Below are 22,811 nucleotides of genomic sequence, written 5' to 3'. Positions count from 1 at the left end.
TGTCAGTTTTTCCTTCTCCTACTTTACCCCCCCCCCCTTTTTTTATTTTGTCTACTAATTTGGAGAGGTTCCTAGACCGATTTCTTTCCTCTTACGTGTGTAGTAAAGAGAAAATATCTTCAGGCGATACTGATCAACAAGTTTAATGAGACCGAATTACACTTATAATTACTCAAAGTATTCTTGTTTAAGTTTACACAGAATGAATTCCAGATACAGTAAAGTCTAGTTATATACCTTCATTGTATGTGCATATGATCGGTGATAAAAAAAAGGATTCCCACAAGGCCTTTGTCTAAACCTAGCGTATGGTCTTGTCTTATCAAAATATTCATATAACTTTCTTCTCTCTCTTCGATGGCATTAGACACATCAGCCTATAGTAATTAATCAAAAGCTGATTGTAATTATTAAAATGATGAATTGTTATTTACTATACCTTCACGGTAATATTACCGAGAAAGTCATTCATATTCCATAAATTGAGAGTGACGTTAATGAAACTGAAGTGAGGTTTCATGCTCCCTTGGAATGTACACTATAATTCATGTTATCGAGTTCTTTCTCCCGAAGTCAGCGATATAACGTCCCACAAACCTAATCACATTTTCTCGCACCAGTGAAAGTATGTCATTTCACAAGATTAAAAGCCTTGTACCGGAGTATACATATATAGCATATTATACACGGGGACGACGTTTCCTTGGAAAACGGAAGAAGCAAACCAGATAACTATTGCACTGCATAATATGGTCTATTTTTGACAAGATTGACTTCGTTCTTGAGTAAAAATACGGTGATTGGCTTAGCAAGAATCACGATTGGACAAGAATCAAGCTGAGATGTGTACACAAGAATGACAGAACCTCCTGAGTTCAAATGATGTAGAGAAATTTGGTAAAAAAAACGTAAAGTGTAGAAAACATGTTCTAAAGAAATTGAATACATTTACCAGCCTATACTCGTTATCCACAAAGAAACTCTAAACTGCATATGTTGATGTCTATAGACATTCCATGGACACGATTATCTTGCAAATATTTAATTACATACCATTGATTGAAAGAAAGAATGAATATTCGAGAGTTTGAAGATGTCACGATTTTTTTTTTTCGTTTTTTTTTTTCTTGCATGTGTGTTTACAGTGCCTGTTTGTTTGTCCTTTGCTCATTTAATATATTACGTATAAATAAAAAATAGACAAACAATTTACCTCTTGCGGTCTGTTTTGGACAAGCTTAATGTGAAGATGTTTGTTGTTTTGTTTGTTTGTTTTTTGTTTCTTCCTTCTTTTCATTGTAGTAAACACGGTTGTTGATTTACAGTATAGATTTCTACTTAGTTTCAAGTGTTTTATTTACTTTATTTTCTTTATTCATTTTTGGCATGTTTGTGGATGAGTGTGTTATTGTACCTTAACTCGTTATAAATATCTTCGGAATAATGCAGAACAAAATTGCCATGGTGATAAAAATGTATATATGAGAGAGTATACAATATTTATATAGAGAGAGGGGGGGGGGGGGGGGGTACTTCGATATATGCCAGTTCGTGATTACAGGCAATGCTTCGATATATGTATGAATGTGGCCAATACTTCGATATATGTGTGAAAGTAGCCAATGCTTCGATATATGATTAATTACACGCAATCCTCAAAATATCAGTGATTCTATAGGCAGTGTTTCTATATACGAGTGATTCTAGGCAGTGTTTCTATATACGAGTGACCATATATAGGCAATGCTTCGATATGTGAGTGATTATAAAGGCAATGCTTCGATATATGTATGAATTTAGCTAATGCTTCAATATTTAGGTGAATGTAGCCAATATCGATATATCAGTAATTACATTCATCAATATATCAGTGATTAAAGGCAGTTTCTAAATATGAGTGACTATAGGCAATACTTCGATATGTTAGTGATAATATAGACAATGCTTCGATATGTGAGTGATAGTGCATGTACAGGCAATGCTTCGGTATATGTATAAATGTAGCCAACACTTTGATATGAAAGTAAATATTTGAAAATGCTTCGATATCTGAGTGACTATAACCAATTCTTCTATATATAACAGGGTTGATTTATCACCATCCCCCCCCCCCCCCCCTCTGTAAAAACTAACTATAAAGTATTTGTTATTAGAGGGCGCGAGACAATAATAAATTTGTTGCTGTATAACGCCTAAAGACGAATATCTACGTTATCGCTGTCTCCTACTTTACAGGTTGGTTGATAAATATTTATGGTCATTTAACAAACTATAAACTAATCATTAAATGTAAAGCATGTTACTATCTTAACTAATGGTAAATCAGAGTCAATGACTCTCAATTGTAGTAAATATCAGGATAGAAGTAAATCGTCGCTATTAGCAGGCCTAATGTTATAAGTGTGCATGTTAGAATAGCCCAGGAGGCGGCGATCGCCTGTAGGCTACATGTAGCCACTAAAACGTATTGTTTGTTATATTCCATTATTATTTCAACCTTTTCATTAGTTATTCTTATGATAATCCAGTGCTAGGGTGCTTCGAGGTCAATTTATGACATGTGTGTTTTACCTGGATTATAAAATTACGTGTTTAACCAGAATTATTGCAAACCGCTATAAAAGTCAATTCAAAAGGTTGTGGATAGACATGAACGTACGTACGGTTGATCTCCGGTTGCTATACATTGTTCTGCGCATGCGCAGTTGGTATTAACTAGGGGAACCCCCTTATTATTGTCTCCTTGGGAATCCCTCATTTAGGATCGTCTGAACAGTTGTATTATTAGTTTGTATTGTTTTGGGCTCATTTTACTAACGGATTTAGGGTAAAGTGTAATTTATTTAAGAGTCTTACCATTGTTTTTCTATGATTTCTTTCCACTGTAATTATATGCGAAATGGAGACCAAGATAAGAATGAGTTACAGTAATAAATTTGTTGCTGTATAACGCCTCAAAGAGGAATCTCTACGTTATCGCTCACTCCTACTTTACAGGGGTATAGGATCTTGGCCATCCTGTTACATGTACATATGAGTGACTGAAGGCAATTATTCGATGTACGAGTGTCGGGTGCATGAGTAATTTAATTGTCACGAAGAAGTCAGCTTTATATCGTGTGAGTACATTGTAACAAAATAGAAATAAATTGTTGTTCCCTTGTATTGCACCTCTATCGTTCACAATAATACAACCCAGTATAGGAATGTTATAGGTAAACTGAACGCATCTTATGATCCCTGTAAGGGCTCCCTTCGACGCCGAGTTGATTGCTGACAAAAACGGCCGCCCTGGGCAAAAATTTATAAAAAGATTTAAAGAGAATAAAAGAACTCTTTCGATCAAATATCAAGATCTTATTTCCCTGTTTCCCTTCAGCAAGGACTGAAAAAAAAAACTCAACAAAACAGCCACTGGATGGTCACTTCACAAGAGTTTGTGTCATTTGGCGGTACTGTAATCGCTTGCATGCGAAGGAAAATCAGCAGCCGATTGAAACTTCCCTTAATGATGTTTCACAGACTCAGTCACAAGAGTGTTTTCAAAATGGTCGTTGAGACATTAATCTATCGTGATCATGTTTTGAAGTTAATTACTATTGGTATCATTGTTCGTATTTAATGTTTTGTTTCCTCTCTCTCTTTCTCTTTGCTCTTTTGGGATTTGATCCTTTTTAAAATTCATCATTATTACATTTATACATCTCTCTCCACGTAAATGCGTACATTGTTAAATTGTGTCTTACATTTCTATCACAATGATTAAATATGTGTATCATATAGGATGTCACAATTAACTGCATACTCAGTGCATTCATAGTTAAACATGACAGCTTAGCTGGTATCTGTTTTTCTCGACGGTCATTTTATTATCACATTAAGACATAAAGCCGAATGAAAACTGTCTTGCCATGAACGAAAGAACGTGTTTCCTTCGCCTATATCCTCACAACAAAAACAAAACCATTTTCCGTAGACATTTGCGAGCGAAGTATGGAACATTCATTATACATAAGAACATGCAAAAAGTTCACTACTGTACAGTAATAATAAAAATTATACAGTAGAAGTTTCGTTTAAAATAGTTAGTTTTTTTTTTAAATTTGCATAAAATCATAGTTTACTCTGCATATAAATTTACATATAATTTGCCAGGTAGACGATATTATTGTCATGGAATCATCGGCCAATTTCATATTGTTGGAACGATGTTTACAGGATCTACAGGGTACCTCTACAGGGTCCATAGTCGTGACCTCGAACCACCAGGATTTAAAAATCATGCAGCTTACACAGTTTTTAGTATTACCACAACCCCCAACCCCATGTGGTAGATAGGTACAGTAACGGTCACTTGTGTTCAGACTTCAACTACCGTTACCCTCAAGAAATCTGGCCTTCCTGTGACATTTAAGTTGACTGATTTAACGTATCTCAATTACTTAGATGAATTAAAGGTAGAACCATTAACACCTTTAAGGCAGTTTCTGTATGTAAAGCTAATGACATTTAAATACGAAACATCCAATCTAGCCCACGATATCTAGGTCAGGCTTCTTCCATTAACAGTCAGAAAATTGCTCTACATCGGTAACGTTGCTTACATCGTAATGTCTTTTGCAGGGTTTTGTAGTATCTTTTAATTAGGGGTGTACGTAACACTGTGCATTAGATTTGAAAATGAAAATTTAAAAATTGATTAATATGGTCATTTTTCTTCGCAAGCAGGTATAATGCACACGTATACGTTACGCTACACTGCATATACCATCATGGTATTGTCATACTTTTCCGGGGGGAAAGGGAGCTGCAGTTTAGTGCAAGAACGGAGTTGCACATTTCATTTCATTTTCTAATTGCCCGCGTTCACACACTGGATATAGTTTAATCAACTCATGTTCATATGTGTGTTATCATTGTGCAGATTCCCTCTTCAACCTGACCTCAATTTTATTAGCCCGGGAAGAAGACGAACACTCGAAACTAGGACAGACTGTCTACTTCTGCAGCAATTAGGTTCAGCTAATAATACAGTCTCAAATACAATCTCAATACAGTATCAATGAAAGACTACATCTTTTACAGAGACAGGTGAAATTTGAGGCCCTCCGTGCTTACACATATGACGACAAATACATTGAGTATCCTACCACTGACGCTATATTTGAAATCTTTAGTTAGGCTTCTAAAACGTCTAGTTAAAGAAGGATGACTTTAGGTAGAATTTTAGTCTTAATACTTTGTAGTCAATGAAAAAAATTAAGTGCTTTAATAATGTGTCTATATGCTATTAGGTATTCAAGATTGTCACCGATTAAATATGCTAAATATTTGGAATGCTCCGTTTATGCTAATTATTGATGATGCCGTTGATTCCTCAGTGCAGGTCTCTAAATATTAATATTAATTCATTGCAGTTTCAAAAATTCTTACAAGTCAGCAAAATGTTGTTCTTTTATCTTCATAACAACACAACACCTTTGGATGACATGTAACATCATCTGACAAATTTGTCAAAATGTCTGATGTTTTCCCCCGTTGGGTTTTTTTCAGTGTTGCATCTGTGTAAGTGACCAAATCATTAGCTGTGCATTATTAGACTAGATATAATCCAGTCACTTTAAACGATGAACCTCAGGGGTCATTTCTCAAAACATAAATGTGGTTGAGAAATACAGTCTGGACTGATAACAGTGGCTTTTCAAAAGGTCAAATACATATCAAAATTATTTTCTTGTCTTTTTTCTTTCTTTCTTTTGCCTCAAAAAATCCTTTAAAGTGATCGAACGAGAGTACAATCCTCGCAAAGAGAACATAACTATGAAGGATAACCAACTGAAGGTTGTAGTGTTAATTTGTCACGTAGCACATGTGTACTCATACTCCAGTCTTGTCTTATCATTTCACGGCACGCCTAATTGCAAGTCTTTTCCTGTCTATTGCGTTCTCTTGTCTCAATTTATCTGATTATACCTTATCTAGTCTCGTCATTTCTCTTTCATCTTACAGGTTATCATTGCCAGCCAAAAGCTCAGCAATCTGTGAATGCTTTTTATTTAGTGTTCATTGCTTGTTCATCATGCTGTCTTGTACGTCGGTACTATGTTGGCTGCTCTTCCTTTGTTTTGACCTTGTCTCTGGTTTTCTCATCTCATCTTGAATTGTCTTCATCTTTGCTGTCTTGTCATGTATCGGTATGTCCTCCATATTTTGTCTTGTCTTGTGTTAACTCGTCTTGATATTATCTTCCCACATACAGTCCTTTGTACTTCTTTTTCCGCTCTTTCTCATATTTGTACCCTCCTTTGATTGTAATCTGTTTCAGTTTGTCATTGCTGAATACATTAAGCTTATGGCTTAGATTGTTGCATTGAGTTGATACTTCAATAAGATGTCGTAGCTCGTTAAACACTGACAATGTTTTGTCCTTCAAGAAATTTACAAAAAGAAGTATGTATCTAACTTTTGTCTCCTCATAGAATCCTAATTAATCTTTACTTTGTTTACGTGATCATTCAAACTGATAATTCCAACTGGTAATGATCATTATGTTTTCTTGTGAAATTAATAATTTCCCCCTTTTTAATAATCATATTATACATTGAACCTTCTTTCATTCCCAGTCACAGAATCTGTAACAATCGTTCCCCATTTTATCTTATCTCGCAACTGATCCTCATGCACGAAAACCGTCCTCGAGGAAGAGGCACTAGCAATAAGACACAACCCCATTAGTTGGTGGTCTTTAATTAACACAAAGTCGACCTTGATGAAAGAGCGAATCTGGTCACCGTTTCATCCATCAGTCTTCGCAATCTCTTGACCAGAATTGATGAGGTCAATACTCACTATCAGCACCAATTTCGTCATTTGCCAATCGCAAAATGGACTTCCTATAGACTTAGGTCAGTAGGAACGGATACCCCATGCACCTTTCATATAATAAATTCCAAAATTTCTCTCTGTTTGATTACCGTGCAGACTCTTTTTAAGGTGGAAAAAAATTCTTACACCTTCGATAACACAACTGAAAACGCGCGCGCCCATTATGTATAAATAGGGAGACTTGTTAAGAAACTACAGTGTTGAGATATCTGGCGGATTTTAAATTATGATGGTGCATTGCCTACTGTCTCACGAGTGACTGTTGCCGATGATAAATTAGATTGAATATGAACTAGGATTAATGGCAAATAGAAGATGAACAGCAGTTCGCAGACGACAAGACATTAGAAGAAAGACCAAGAATAGAATCTACCGTGGCTTTATAAAACCTCTGCTCTTCTGTTTTTATTATACCACCAGATCGAGGCCATTGTGTTGTTTCAAAAGGCGGCGGATGCTACTTGTCAGAGCATTCCTGCAGCCGTCAATATGTCGAAAACGGTACTTAGAAGTTGAGATGGAACATGCATGATATGTCATGGCACTGTCAACACTGCATGCCAAAGAAGCGATCTGACAGGAATTACTTCACAATACAGCATGTACCTGCAATGAATGGTAAGCAAGACTATATGGACAAGATATATCATGTGTTTGCAATCTCTTGTTTAATTCCCATTAAGGCAATTGTTTAATTGCCATTTAGGCAATTATAAGACACGAAACAGATATTGGTGGAATACGTCCAACTCTTTTAAGATTTGGATGCCTTCCTTGGGGTCTGAATAGAGCTATAATACAATAGAATAGAATAGAATAGAATAAAATACAATACAACACAAAACAAAACAAAACAAAACAATGTAATGCAATGTAATGCAATACAATACAATATAATTCAATACAATGCTATGGCATACAATACAATTCAATAAATTGCAATACAATATAATATAATAAATTACAAAACAATACAATAAATTAAAATACAATGTCAATTAATTACAAAACAATACACTAGATTAAAACACATTTCCAATAAATTGCATAAAAATACAATAATTTACAATACAATGCAAATCGATTCAGAGCCATTCTGTTAAGTTTATATAAAACCATGTAAAATATTCATAAATTTAATCACACATCACACTGATGTTTCATATTCTTTGCGCTCATTTTAATTTATCTCATTTTGAATTATCCAAAGCAATAACAGACTTTTTGTTGCGCAAATCTATATTTGGAACTTCAAGAAATGAATCTACTAACCTTCATTTCTCGCTTTCAGTTATTAACCTCAAAAGCTAAGACAAAAAACGAAATGTTTACGACATTCAATAATATTTGAAGAAGACGGCCTTCCTGGTATCCCTACCCTGGAGGAAGTTCTTATTTTTTGATAATCATTGGTTTGGGGTTCAATTTGGGTTGCAAACTCTGTTGTAATGTTAAGATTACAGTAAGTCGATGCAATCTTGTATTCAAGAAGAGCTCTTCACTGCGCCACAGGGTGTCTGCAACCTAACCACTCGATGCAATGCCCAAGTCGAAATTCTTTTAAACTAGACGTGTGGATTGTTTGCAAAGCTTGTATAATTCAATATGACACGGAAGTCAGCAGCATAACATAACAAAAAGAAAGATAAGACCTTGAAGAAGCCAATTGTATATCAGAAATTCATGGTGAAGGGACATAAGTAGCAATGTGCATTGATAATAGAATGTGATGGTGGCAATGATATAACAGGGCCCCATAATATATCAATATCCAATTCAACATGAGAAGAAATTAGTCAAGTGCCTGTTATCTTATCCTCGTGGTTAAACCTAGAGTCATCAAGGACACCCTCGAGGACGCCCAAAAACCATCTGCTTTAAAACATTGCTAGTGTTCTACAATAGAGGGCGCGACGAAACGTAAGATATCAAACTTCTGTGTCAGTTTCAAGCCATTCTACGGACAAATTGTCGGTGCTAATAAATCAATAGGTAATGATCTGTGTACCTTAGAATATATACCCTTATGTACCTACGTCGCACCGTTCTGTTTCAAATATTTCTTCCTGAGATTCGCCGTTAGGAATCACAAATACTATTTTATTGGTTAGCATCATGATTGATTCAAAAGAGTAAACCCAAAGGCAAGTACGTCACATAGCAGAACTAGTTGCGTTCGTTCAATATGTGGCGTCGCCTGACGTTGGTATTACAATCAACCGATATATATATATATATATATATATATATATATATATATGTATATATATATATATATATATATATATATATATAAATATTTAACCTGACCTGTATGATCTATTTGTAGATAACACCAAGGTCAACAATTTGAACATACAGTGTTTTGATGTGAAATTAACGTAAAGTTTAATTACATCTGCTTAGATCTTCGTGGTCTGGTCAGCTGTTACTGAATGAGTGATAGATTCATCCCAAGGAGATGACTCCCAATCACGCACGAACGCTTCAGATTCAGCGAGGTTTCCAGCTCTCTAAAGTACTATGAAAGGGCTTATTCATATGATATACCTATACATATATCTTAATATCACCTTTATCCTAGACCAATCTTACTAGGGAATAACGGATTTAAAGAAGAGATGAGACATATGTACTACTTCTATGAAAAGAGACTATAAGTCTTGCACCCTTGCTTTGAAACTTGTGAAACAAATGGAGGAAAGTTAGAAAGGAAATAACCAAAAAGGGGGCAAAACCCCCACAATGCAACATATTGAACTTTTATGAGCACGTTCAAATGATGATTCTTACAATTACAGAAGACCTTTAAACAAACTGAGGCTTACTTCTGGAAACCGCACGAACAAGTAGTTGCAAACTTTCATTCAAGGCATTCCGTATATATTTTTTATATATATATATATATATATATATATTATATTTACAAGGAATCACTAAAGTTTTAAGCAATTTCGCTTGGAAAAGACCACCTAAGGACTACAAGAGATGGTTTGTGCAAGTTGTGACGGACAGTGTCGGAATGGGAGAGGCGCACAGGGGAAAGTGTCCCACATTGGGTTTGAAAAGCGGCAAAAGGGACCCGTGTAAAAAAATAACAACTTATCTGTAGTTATAATAAGAAAGTGCCCTTTTGAAGAAAAACATTCAAAATAATGGAATTTGTGGCACAGAAGAAATTGAGGGATCCATCCAGTTTGTAGAAAAGCTTTGAGTTAAGTTTTAGGGTTTGCTCTCTAAATCATAATGTTCGACTGTCCCTCAAAATTTGTGCTCCCTCCCCAATTGAGTAAAACCTGTCCTGTTTTTTTTTTTTTTTTATCTTCTATATGCATCCCCATCTCCAGATTACTCATTCGGTGAATTTGCCCATCTTCAAATTCTGTGGCAAAAAAATATTCTCGTGAAAAATGCCACGCAGTGACAAGTCTTAGCAACGTTTTATCAATAATTTTAAAAATTTCTATTTTAAGCCAGAACCGTTCACACTTTTCTTACCCAGAGCGTGTTCAATCTTCCTGACTCTTTAACTGTAGAATGTTAAGCAAGAAAGATAATGAAAGTGGTACACCAGTCTTTACTTCTCATGAATGTGAATCCTTTTTTTTTTTTTTTCTTTTGATTTCTCTCTATTTTTAAAGTCTTGCTGCTGCAGTGTTTCTTTTATTTATTCATCCGGAAAAAAGGGGGAAAATAGAAGAAGAAATCATGATGAATTGATGTTACTTTCTTTCGTCATGTTTACATCACTTATGTCAAAGGCTGCATTCTGTGTACAGTTAAAAAATATTTCATTTGGTGTTGAGTCAGGGGTTTAGATCAAGGCCAAGAAGAGAGAGAGAGAGGGGGGGGGGGGAGAGATTTTTATATCCCCCTGTATTAATCCATTAGCAAGAAAGCTTTATCATCATAGCCAATACCATTCTAAGGATAGCGAATTTCGTGGTATTTACGACTGATGGTATGTGAGATTACGATCCTATTTGTGGTGAAAATGCCTCGAGTAATAAATAAAAGCATGTCTTTTACCACGAATGGAGATATATTAGTCTGTGGAGGTCGACTTTGGTAATAGAGTGATATTGAAAACGTCGTATCATGACTTATGTCCGTTTGGGTGATTTCTGTCCTACATTAAGACATGTTAGTGTTTTCATACCAGCTGTTCAGGAATTGTGACATGTGTTTCCGGTGTTACACAGAACGATAAGAGCGGAAGTTGTGAAAGTAGATTGAACTTTATGTAAATGATGTAAACGAAACCTTGGCCCAGTAACCCATCTGCTGCATTTAAAAAAAAATTAAAACGACGCACAAATCATAAACTTATATAACGAATGATGAAATGCTTGCTTGTTTGGTAAAGAAAAGGATGTGAAGTATCAAACAGAAGCAAAGTTAAGAAATAAGGTGATATGAAAACAAGTGAATCGTGCTTTGTATCGATTGAGTTCAATTTTCAGTTTTATTGTTTAAATGGAAAACTTTGACGGATTAATGTGGAAAAGAATGGTCGGGAAAAAAAACAAGCAAAAACGCGATGTGACGCAAGTAATGAGTTTCGTTCAATATTGTGACAATGAAGATATTTAATCAAATTAGATTCTATATAAATATAGCCTACAACGGGATTTGCTTATATATGTTTGGAATTGTAATGAGTTGAAAAATGTGAAATTGTAATGATTCGAAAAATCCAGAACAGTAAAAAAAAACTTCCTCCACAGGGAGGAATATATACGGTATATATATATATATATATATATATATATATATATATATATATATATATATATATATATATATATGCGTGTGTGTGTGTGTGTGTCGCCCAATTAAACTACTTATTAGAAATATGACAAACAATATTAACTTCGATACCCCTTAAGTTTAAAATTCAGCGGTTTTCTATTGGTGTTGGGTGCAGCGATATATGAGCTGCCTGGTGTAGTGTTCACTAAACATGATTAACGGCATAAGTAAATGACTCCAGAAGGATAATTGGATGAAACTGGCCATTCATAGCTAATAAATGTCGCGACAAAAAATGATCTATTTAATTTTCAAATAGATGAGATCGCAAGAGATGAAAGGAAGAGCAGGGCACTTTTAAATTAGATAATAAGAGCTATGTGTGCACGCTATATTAAAAATGACACTAACTTTTCTCTGATGAGAATAGAACGACGAATTAATGTCCCTGCATCGAGATCCCCATTTTCGATAATTATTTCAAGCGAATAACTATACGATATGACATTGATTTTGCACTTACCGGCAATTGTATGTACGCTATATATAGATGCGTTATCAGTTATCTGTGTAATACGAAAAACTGAAGTCCAGAACGGGATTCGAATGGTTGGAAGCCATGGGCTGTACCAAATGAGCTATACAACCCTTAGTTAAGTGCAATCCTTACTTAGCCATTTCTTTGCTGGGGTGCCGATCAGGAGCCACAGTAGCCTCTATAACTTGCAACCAGGGACGAATACCCAGTTTTATTCGATACAGCCCAAAAAATGTGGCACGGAAGGGGCTTTCCAGAGAAATTCAGCTTCTTATATATATATTTCCATTATAAAAATTGAATTCGTTTCCATTTTGTAAATTTTACAGTCAGTTTTACATTGTTCCATTAGGTATAAACAAAACGGTAGAGATTAGTGTGGACTACAATTCTGACATAATTTAATTAAAAATAAAAGCCATCAAATTGTATTTCCTGAACTTTTTGTTAAATTGGCAAGTGAGAATGTCGCGAAAAAAAGTAGTTACTTTTATTTTAAAACTCACATACTCGTACTTTACCGAGCGAGAGTGATGACAAACCGACATTCTGAGAATTAAATCAATAAAAATAGAGGACAGAACTGAACAGGGAGAAGAACCGTCCCGTCGACCCTCAAACCAGCCCTTGACATCCCCATATTCAGCAAATTTCGCGAAAACGACTCTGTCGTTGTAACAAAATTTATTATAATATCAGACATATGTTGTTGCAAACATTATTATCATAGCAGACATAACAGTTGTAGAATGATGTCAGTCAGGCTCAGTCAGTAGTGTGAGTACAAATCCATGAGTACAAATGCAATGTTCCGAGTACAAGTACGAGTACCGAGTGTAAGTACAAGAACAATGTATGAGTACATACTAGAATACATGAAATTTGGTTCTTGCGAGTATACGAGTACAAAGTCTCGAGTGCAAGTACCGAGCGTAAGCACAAGAAACAAAGTATGAGTATACACGAATATATGAAACTTGGTTCTTGTGAGTATGAGTACAAGATTGTGTGAGTGCGACCACGAAGAACTTGTACTCTGGTACTAGAATACTATAAGTCTGCTCTCAGTAGTATTTATGTATTGGTAAACTTGCAAAGACACTCAACTATATAGCAATCGAGCGAAACAGAAAGATACAATCAATTACATTAATGGAAAAAAATAAGTTCATGGAGCTGTCTTATGCAACAACAAGCATATCAACATCCTATAACACATATGATACCATTATTGGTGTACGTTGTGTTGCCTCCGTGTCCATAACGGGTGGGGTGTGTATCCAGTTCAACTCATATAAAACTGGAAAATTTAAAAAAAAATGTTTTATAAGTCATTTTCCCCCAAGAGTATAAAGATATGTTATAATTATATAATGTTCATAGCACTTCCAATTTTTTCTATTGAGTTCTATGTTGATTGCTTCTTTATGAATATCCTTAATTTCGTCGTAAATCCCGTTTCCGTCGCCAAGTCGTTGTATGTGTTGTATCGAATAAAATACCTAGCCTGAAATACTGAAGTGGCTATTTGACTATATAACACATCAGTAAGGAAAGCGATTCACAGTGGACGCCATTTAATTGGAAATCCGCACAATAGATCCTTTCGAAGGTGGTTTCTATCAAACGTCATACTGTGCTCCTTACTTATATTTTATCCATAACAGACTAGAGCTACTAAACCAGATATGAAGGTTAACCGTACTATGAAACGAATTAATGAGTCAATTCTCTATCATGAAATGAATCATTTTGGGATATGCATAAAAGGAAATGACTATATGATCGGTATACGGGTATGCGTTATATTCCTTCTCTAGAAATCGTCTTTGTTTCAACCTCCGAGGAACCTCGTAAAATGCGCATTCGAGCTAAATGCCGTATTTTTTTTTAAAGGTCTATTCTAATTTAAGCATTTAAATGAGGTTTGATGGCAAATTGACTAAGTGACTCTTTACCTTTATCTAAATGCATGAAATTTTAACACATTAAGTATAATGTATCGTGTACAGGAATGCTGGCCTCGTGTGACTTTCTTTGATATTCAGAGCGGATATATACTTCAGATGATCTATTCTTCTAAGAGAACGACTTTTTGTAACCATAGATATATCACCCTGGCAACGACATGAGTAATGATATATCAGTTTGATTGGTTATAGTTAGCTGGGAATGAAGCGTGCATGGTTGTGAGCGGTATCGCATATACCTATATGAATATTCATCGTACGGTGATGCCATAGACAAATCTCTCAGAACATCACCAATATTTGATAGACAAAAAGGCATGTTCTCCATCTATGCTATCCGATGGTCTGGCTCTTGTTATGCACAATAATGACAGAGGAGTGGTGGTTTGTGCACGCAATATTTAGAACTTATTGAAGAGATGGAATGGCAGTTCGTTTACATAGGGTCAACAGAAGCAAATATGGATGGAGAGTCCATCCATAACAACGTTGCCCTACTGACCTACTAAATTGTCAATTAATGATTTGATTGATATCAAATCGTTACAGCAGGCTGGAGATCATTTCTCGCTAAAAGCATTGATGTAATCAGCAAGTATCAGGAAACCAAATGGATAAACATAAAGTTAGAAAATCTATACTTTTTTCCTCCTTCTTCTCGTTCTACGGGATCTAAGTTTTCTTCAATTAGATGCGTGTTATGTACGTATGATAAAATGAAAGAAAATCAATCCAGATGTGCAGTGGAGAAAACCTGCAATCACTGGTAACATAGGGGACTCGGTTAAATGCAAGTAGTTTTGTATTTCGTGTCGCTCCGTTTCATTTCATTTCCTTCTTCTTTTTGGCGAGTTCATATATTTTACAAATGAACACTTGTTACAACTAGTTTTACCTATAAGAAACAAATGCTTATGTGCATACATTATTCATATTATATAAAAAACAAAATTGAAAATAATCCATATTAAACAATCATTGCCAATCCCTGTATGAGAGCTCATTGAAAGAGACAGAGTCGTTTCATTCCTTTTCATTTAGTTTCGTTCTATTCCGTTCTATTCCGTTCTATTCTTCGTTGGGTCAGTAAACTTGTAAGTTCTTTGCTTTGCTGGCTTTGGTTCCAGTGTATATGCATGCATATATATATATATATATATATATATATATATATATATATATATATATATATATATATATATATATATATATATATATATATATATATATATACATATATATATACATATATATATATATATATATATATATATACATACATATATATATATATATATATATAGACATGTATTCATGGAAAGTATTCAAACATTTCTAGAATCCATGCTGACAAAGAAAAATGTCATGGGGGCTAAAAGATGAGAACTTGCTTGTCAATTTACCTGACTAATTTCATGAAACTAAAAAATTGGATTTTGAGCAAATCAATATTGTTTGCGTATAGGTTAATCAAATCAAAATGAGTTAAGGCGATATCTTCAGGGTGGCTTAAGACTCGTTAAGTGAGAAAAATCAATGAAAACAATCAAAAGAATAGGACGAAACATTTTCATGCAGTTAAATTGGATTAAAATTCACTTATTGAAAATAAAGGGAAAACACACACAGCTTGAATAAATGCTGCATGTTCAACACTTAATTATGAAAGATTGGTTTGGGATTGAAAATATCAAATTGGAGATTTTGAGTTCTTCATTTTAGTCTATCCGTAGTTGTGTTTGGTTTACTCGTGTTTGATATCTCAAGGCTAGTATAAGAGCAAATACCTGGAAACTTAAATCAGATTAGAGCTTCTTCCGTATTGTCCAAGTGAATCGAATAGAGGGAACTGATGTACCTCAGACTCGATATAGAATTCAAAGATCTGCTTAGAGTTAGCTAATACTTTTACGAAGACATAACAAGGCCGAGGGAATATGACACATATTTGGCATCTTCTTCTTCTCCTCCTCCTCCTATACCGTATACCCCCTCCTTTATACATTTTGGTTTTACTGTTGTCATGCCATCGAGGAATTGTATACAGTCAGAGCGGAAAAGGAGAAGAACACAGAAAAGTATACAAAAGCATTTTCATATAATATCGTTTGTATGGGCGTGAAGGAACAAATGTTATATCGCGGAACTGATCATTTCTATGCACAACTTCCCTACACAACGTTACGGACCACATGATATAATGATGACGATCCTTTATATATATGAAGGGTAAAACAACACATAATTAATTACCGAAACTCCTTTTTACAGAGCATTCGCGAAGTTTAGAATCTCCATTTTAGATTGCGTGGTTTTTCTTTGTCAACTAAAGATATGACATTTACAAGTAGCCTCTTTCATTATGTAGAGAAAACTTTAAGTTTACATTTGAACTGCATAAAAACAACAAAATGAGGAATGTTTACAATACACTATGTACAAAACATGTGCAACAAGACATGTCAAATATCACTGAAATATACACAATTGACGCTTCAAGTAAATATAAGCACGTTGTTTGGGACTGCTTTCCTATCACTGAATATTGGGAGGTAAGGGGAAGGGGGTTAGGTAGGGAAGTATCTGACTTGTATAACCTCCTTTCTGTGAATCTCACGAAATATAAAAGACGAAACCTTTTGCTTAGACTCCATATCGTAGCAAGAGAAAAGAAAGAACAGCCATTTAAAAAAAAAACCTATACCTTTGAGCAACCGTGTTCAATATACTTGGCTTAAATGTCACAAGATTAAATCTAACAAAAGTTATAGACTTTCATGGAGTAAATTCGATTCAGGCTGAATTTGATTTCCAAACGACCACAGGGAGAGACATGGTATAGGCTGCAGTTTAACAAATTTAGTTTCCGCTCTGTGTATTATATCTATATAAGGGCAAGAACTGAGGGAACAAGGATACCCACTTAACATACAATATATAGAGACGTCGTCTATAAACCTCTTCTATAGAAATTATACGACAGTATTCAGCTGGAGGGCAGAATAAATACAACTACGCAATCGAAACATTTCAATAAAATCAAGGATGCAGGTAATTAGTTCATGAGAATGCCTGCCAGTAAACTTCCATTGACTCGTTTACTTCTCCTTTCGTATTTTGTGGTTTTGTTTTTCATCTGCTTTCTTTCCTGTTTTTCACTATGTTGCTCAACAATCTGAGTTCAACTGTGAAAGAATGTGTTGCTTGCAGGCAGTAAGGCATAAACAGTTTAATGGAGTATACAGGCGAACGTAATGGGAGCAGTATACTACTTAATGTGTATGGACATCCGCATATGGAGCGGTGAATTCGGGTTCAAATCCTGGTCAAGGCTTTTTTCTTTCTTTCTTTATTTATTTAGATTTTTTTAGATTTTCCAAGTCATAGTCGTTTCAGGATGCATTCCTTGAAAATCATATAACATACGTATGTCTCTTTAACCTGTGCTGTCATTATCTCATTATGGGACACATTCATCACTCAGTTAGGCCTAATTTATATTTCAACGGATTGAGATGATAGATCCTACCATAATTAGGATGTAATTAGAGGCTTCTTCTTTTGTGTCGTGATATCATTATCATCCTTTCTTTTCTGTTTCATGTTGTATTACTACGATGGGTTTGTGTATTTGAAATTAACTTGGCAAGGGTTTTGATCGATGGGATTATTATAACATTTATACTTGTATAGCAAGTTGATGTGGTTTATGTACTTCTGACATATCTACTCTTAACATTTCGTTACTGCAATGTATTTCTAACGTATCTGCTCACCAACGTTCTGTTGTATTTCTAACATAACATTTCATCAGCAATGTGTTGCTAATGTTCCCCTAACATTTGTTTACGTTTAATAACGTATTTGGAATATATAGATAGATAGATATATAGATATAGATAGATAGATAAATAAATAAATATATATATATATATATTAATGAAATGGAGGTAAACGACAAAGGCAAATGAATATATATATGTATATATATATATATAAAGGGTGGTTGCGCCCGGGTTGAGGACGGACTTAGGAATAAATTAATCTATTCTCCTTTCTACGTACACTCTTAAAATTGTTGGGCAAATTATTGCCCAAGCTGGGCAATTATTTACACATCCGTTGGGTCCGTATGCCTCCTGGTTGATATTGGGCAAAAAAGTGCCCAACTAAGTTGGTTAATGATTTTGCCCAGCAAACGGTTAAATAAATACCCAACACCTTTTACCCAATGCCTTTACCCAACAATGTTGGTCAGCGATTTGCCCAATGGTTGTGTAAAACCTTTTACCAATGGATTTTTTTTTACCCAATGATTCTTGCCCAACAGCTAGTTAAAAATAATAGTGGTTGGTTAACTAATACAATACAAACATTGGATTGTAACATTTTTCATACAGCTTGCTTTATTTAATAGGTTATAAAGCTTAAACAGAGAATGATAAAGAACAAACAAGTAATATATGTTTTCATACATTATATTTTCTGGTCTTTGCCGACTTCAGATTGTTCCTCCAGTATGAATTCTCACAGCATTCAGTGCTTGACCTCTATTTACCTAGTTAAATGATCTGTGACTTCGATCCGAAGCAATAATTTCATAAACTCACAATGGGGATAAACACATATCAACATTATTAAAGCTGAAAATATTAGCTATCCATATTTTGCCATTGTTTACTATTTTCAGTTCTTGAAATGTGTTGACCACAGAAGACCTCCTGTATGTTGACATCAACTACACAAGGTACCGGTGCAACACACAATCATGTACAGCTTAATGTTGGTCTCTTTCAAGCAACTCTGGTCTTAATAAGTGAATATAATATCACAGATAATTTCAAACAAAAGCCAAATGGTTGTAAATCCCACATTGGTTCTACATACTAGAAATAAAAGCAGCTTCAAGATCACAATTATAAGTGATAATAGGGACATTGCTGGCACCTGATCTGATAAACACACAAAATTGAATATTTGTTTGATAAACCAACCCTGCCTCAACCTTTCACTGTATCAATAACAAATCTACCCCCTACCACCCCCCCCCCTCCCAACCAAAAAAAATACAGATTTTATGTAGGTACAGTTCACCAAGGCAAACATTTACTATTTCCCTTTAATATGTAAATATATATGAAACAAAAGCAACCTTAAAATGTAAACATGTCAGGCTAATACCAGGAAACCATTTGAAAAGTTTGTTCCAAGACACTTTGAACCTTAAACACTTCTGTTTGCTTTGAAAGCTCCAAAGGCACTCAGTGAACGACTTTTGATAAAACCAAGTTCTATACCTCAGCATGGAAAAACTCCCAAACCCCCTTACATTGAGTTTGGAAGTTAATGTCCAACACATACTGACTTTAAAACAAATAGTCTACTGCCTTGAGGAGTGAGGACTGCATTATTGGATGTCTTTCAATTATCACAAACAAATGCTGAGGGGAACCTTTACTCTCTCCTAAGCACAGAATGAATGGCTGTGGTCGCTCATCCTTCGATATTTTCTTGCAGTAGTCCTCTAACACTTGTCACCGACTGCAAATTAAAGAAAATAAAGTCCTCAAGTTGCAAATAAAATGTAACTAAAACAGGTGGATAGACAGAGTTTTAAGACTTCTGCACAATGCTATGATACTGTGGACCAGTGTAATTAAAAGAAAAAACAGGTCAAGAAAGTGAACATATTTATCTTGACAAGGTTTTCAAAGTATAATAACGCCCACCCCATTAATGTCAAATGACCTTTACCTTGCACTATCAAGTACCGGATCACTTCATTATTATGACCAAGGTTTACATACAGATGATGAAATTTATTTAACCTTCCCCCATTTCATTACTAGTTTAATTAAAAAAATTGCCCTGGTGGCGTCTAATGACCTCTGACCTCTAGCTATAATCAATGGGATTCATGTACTCATTTTGGCAAACCTATATGCATCACATATGAGATTCATCTAACTTTCACCTTTAAGTTAGCATATTTACAAGGTTTTAAGTGTTTGGCCCTTGTTAACCTCAATGACCTTTGACCACTAGCACAATAAGTAGCATTCTTCTGCTCACTATAAACAACAACACACCAAGTTTATAAGGTTAAACAAACTATCAGCTGAGCAGGTATGAACCAAAAGGTGTACCACCAAAAGCATTTTACTTAAAATATAATTAATGATTTTGCTTACTGGCTGATCGTCTATGAATGCTTGAAGGCAACTAGTCACCGTAGTAGACCCGCTTTTCTTTGCAAGAAAGCTAAGTTCTTCTTTTCATCTGTAAAGAGATTAAGGCAAGAAATGAGAATGCTTGCAGGTATAAACGACAAAAACATTAATAAGGCACACTATAGTCTGATCATATCAAACTTCAAGGACTGAGGATAAAATTCAGGGGATACACCGCCCTAAATTTGCTCCACAACTTGATGCTCATACACATTAATAACAGCAACATGAAAGTTAATGTGGCATGTGTACTCATAGGGGACCTACACATTTGTATTAGAAAACTTAATTACCTACCCTACACACTAATTTCAAGCCAAATTTTATAAGATTTTGAAGGAAAAAAATGAAAAAGCCCATAGTGCTAACCTTTCATTGACACAGTTGTACTGAAATCTGAATACAATTGTCCAAAGATTTTTGAAAGAATTATTCAAGCCCTATGTGGAACCTACAGACAACACTGATACATGTCCAAGTGACTGTCATTAAGTTAATATTATAACAGGGCTGGGTCTCACTTCAACCACACGCAAACTCGAAAGCGACTACAAAAAAAAAAATAGTAGCCAATTAATCATATTGAGTGCAATGATTGGAGAAAGTTTGCAGAAAGGTTCAGAAGCCACCATTGACATTAACCTGATTTGGTCCATTCAGATCAGTTGATTTTGATAGATTTTTAAAAAGTAACAATCCACCAAAAACATATTTTGAAGGTAAATCGAAATATTGACCCATCTTTACAGATATACTGGAAAGAGAAACTCTATTGTCATGGCATAAGCTCTAAGTGAAGCTAGCAATGAATTCACAGGCCACGACTACATTAAATTAGGCTTACCATCAGTCAGTGCATCCAACGTCTTCTCTAAATGCAAAAAGTTTGGCCAGTTTAGGATGAACGCCTGTATAGCACAAGATGTCCATCGTCATATATCCCACTCTGTTGTATAATTTGTTGGCAGTTAATTGGTATTTGTAATAATTCAAAGTCCTGTTCTACCTGTAGGAAAGAGAAAAATATGCAAACAGCATTATAGGCCTATTACATTACGAGCACTGATGTTCTATGCTATACTAATATTATTATAGCCTAGAACTCATTAAATGCCAGGCCTAACTTAGGCTACTTCGAAGTTCGAAAAACCCTCGAAGTTCGGACACCCCTAACGAATGCATAATTTCACCATGGCACAAATACACTAGGATCAATTTGACGAAACCTATGAAGCGACTTTTTTTCTAACGAGAATGTTTCTTCTGCCATCGATAGTATCATATTAAAAGAAGTGTGTACAAATACAATTCTGGAGCATTTTAGTGCTAAAGTGTTCGGACTTCGAAGGGTCCATTATGATACTACTGTATGTACGTACTACTACTAGCATTAACAACGTACTGTACGTGTAAGTCTAACATTAGGCCTAAGTTATGACATGCTAGGTCTAAGGTTATGCTAATAAGGGTTAATGTGGTCATTTGCCGCATAAAACCTTAAAGAAAACAACGAAGTACAATTTATGATTTACAACGCAAATGTGCTAAAATGAAACCTTGTCTAGCCAAGATATAGGCTAGAGAGACCTGTGGCATACGCATAGCTTACCGTAAGTTGACGAGGATCTGCATTACACAGGCGTTCGCAACGTTAATACAATGTGAGTAATTTAGAACTAGTACACACTTGCGGGCGCGCCTGTGGCGCCTGTCAATCGCTTCACTACAAGCTAGCCTAACGTAATACAACTATGCTGGAAATACAATTAGTATTAGAAGCCTTTACGTATGCCTGGTATAGCCTACATGTACCACCGAGAGAACGAACGATCATTCGATACCACTATATGTAGAGATCGCAGTGTTCGATGCACACACCAAGCAGAGGATTGTTTTTCTTTACGCTCACCTTCAAATGTAGCACATAACTAACTATATGGCATTTCCCACCTCTTGAGTATAGCGCTAACAAATTCGTCAGCCATTGTGTACTTTCACTATATATGATCTACTCATGATGCATGCACATCGCGCAGAGTACCAGTATAGTAATGGCGCGAAAATGCTGGTTTTTGCACAACATTGGGCAAATCAAGCTTGTTTGCCCAACAGAAAGTAACAATAAACTACATCTTAATTTTTGCACAACAAAGTTTACCCATATCAGTTGTGTAATTTCTTTTACTCAGTTGTTGGTTAATATTTACTCATATTGGGCAATGCTTTGTTTGCTCAACTACTTTTGCCCAACAGTTTTTAGAGTGCGACACTGTTTTTTATTCTTTACTTACAACCTCGAATTATCTATTAGCACACGTTAGTACTAACCACGTGAGACTACCATATCAATATATTCTGTTCTTTCTTCATCTCTCCCTCCACCTCTCTCTTCACCCCTCCACCCAACCCACTCCCTCTCTATCTATCTATCTTTGT

The 22,811-nt window shown here is 35.2% G+C and overlaps 2 long non-coding RNA genes across 4 annotated transcripts in view; one reads left to right on the top strand and one right to left on the bottom strand.

The window, feature by feature from the left end:
• The first annotated feature begins 2,189 nt into the window (after positions 1–2,189).
• Positions 2,190–22,811, top strand: part of LOC139979816 (uncharacterized) — a 52,929-nt gene continuing 32,307 nt past the window's right edge. Inside the window, exons 1-4 of one of the 3 annotated variants that reach the window (XR_011797344.1) lie at positions 2,190–2,235; positions 6,010–6,194; positions 6,624–6,905; positions 7,306–7,503. This is a non-coding gene — a long non-coding RNA (uncharacterized lncRNA). Of the gene's footprint in view, positions 2,236–2,962; positions 3,120–6,009; positions 6,195–6,623; positions 6,906–7,305; positions 7,504–22,811 lie in introns of those variants that run through there. The other 2 variants (XR_011797342.1, XR_011797343.1) reach the window with 2 other exon arrangements.
• On the bottom strand, positions 19,458–22,620 carry LOC139979927 (uncharacterized). The gene is made up of 3 exons (XR_011797406.1): positions 21,220–22,620; positions 20,337–20,424; positions 19,458–19,686 (listed from the first exon to the last, which is right to left on the bottom strand). It is a non-coding gene; the product is annotated as an uncharacterized lncRNA (long non-coding RNA).

This window comes from Apostichopus japonicus, chromosome 14, assembly GCF_037975245.1.
Source record: "Apostichopus japonicus isolate 1M-3 chromosome 14, ASM3797524v1, whole genome shotgun sequence".
Taxonomy (NCBI): Eukaryota; Metazoa; Echinodermata; class Holothuroidea; order Aspidochirotida; family Stichopodidae; genus Apostichopus; species Apostichopus japonicus.
This window is presented reverse-complemented; position numbering and strand designations above follow the sequence as displayed.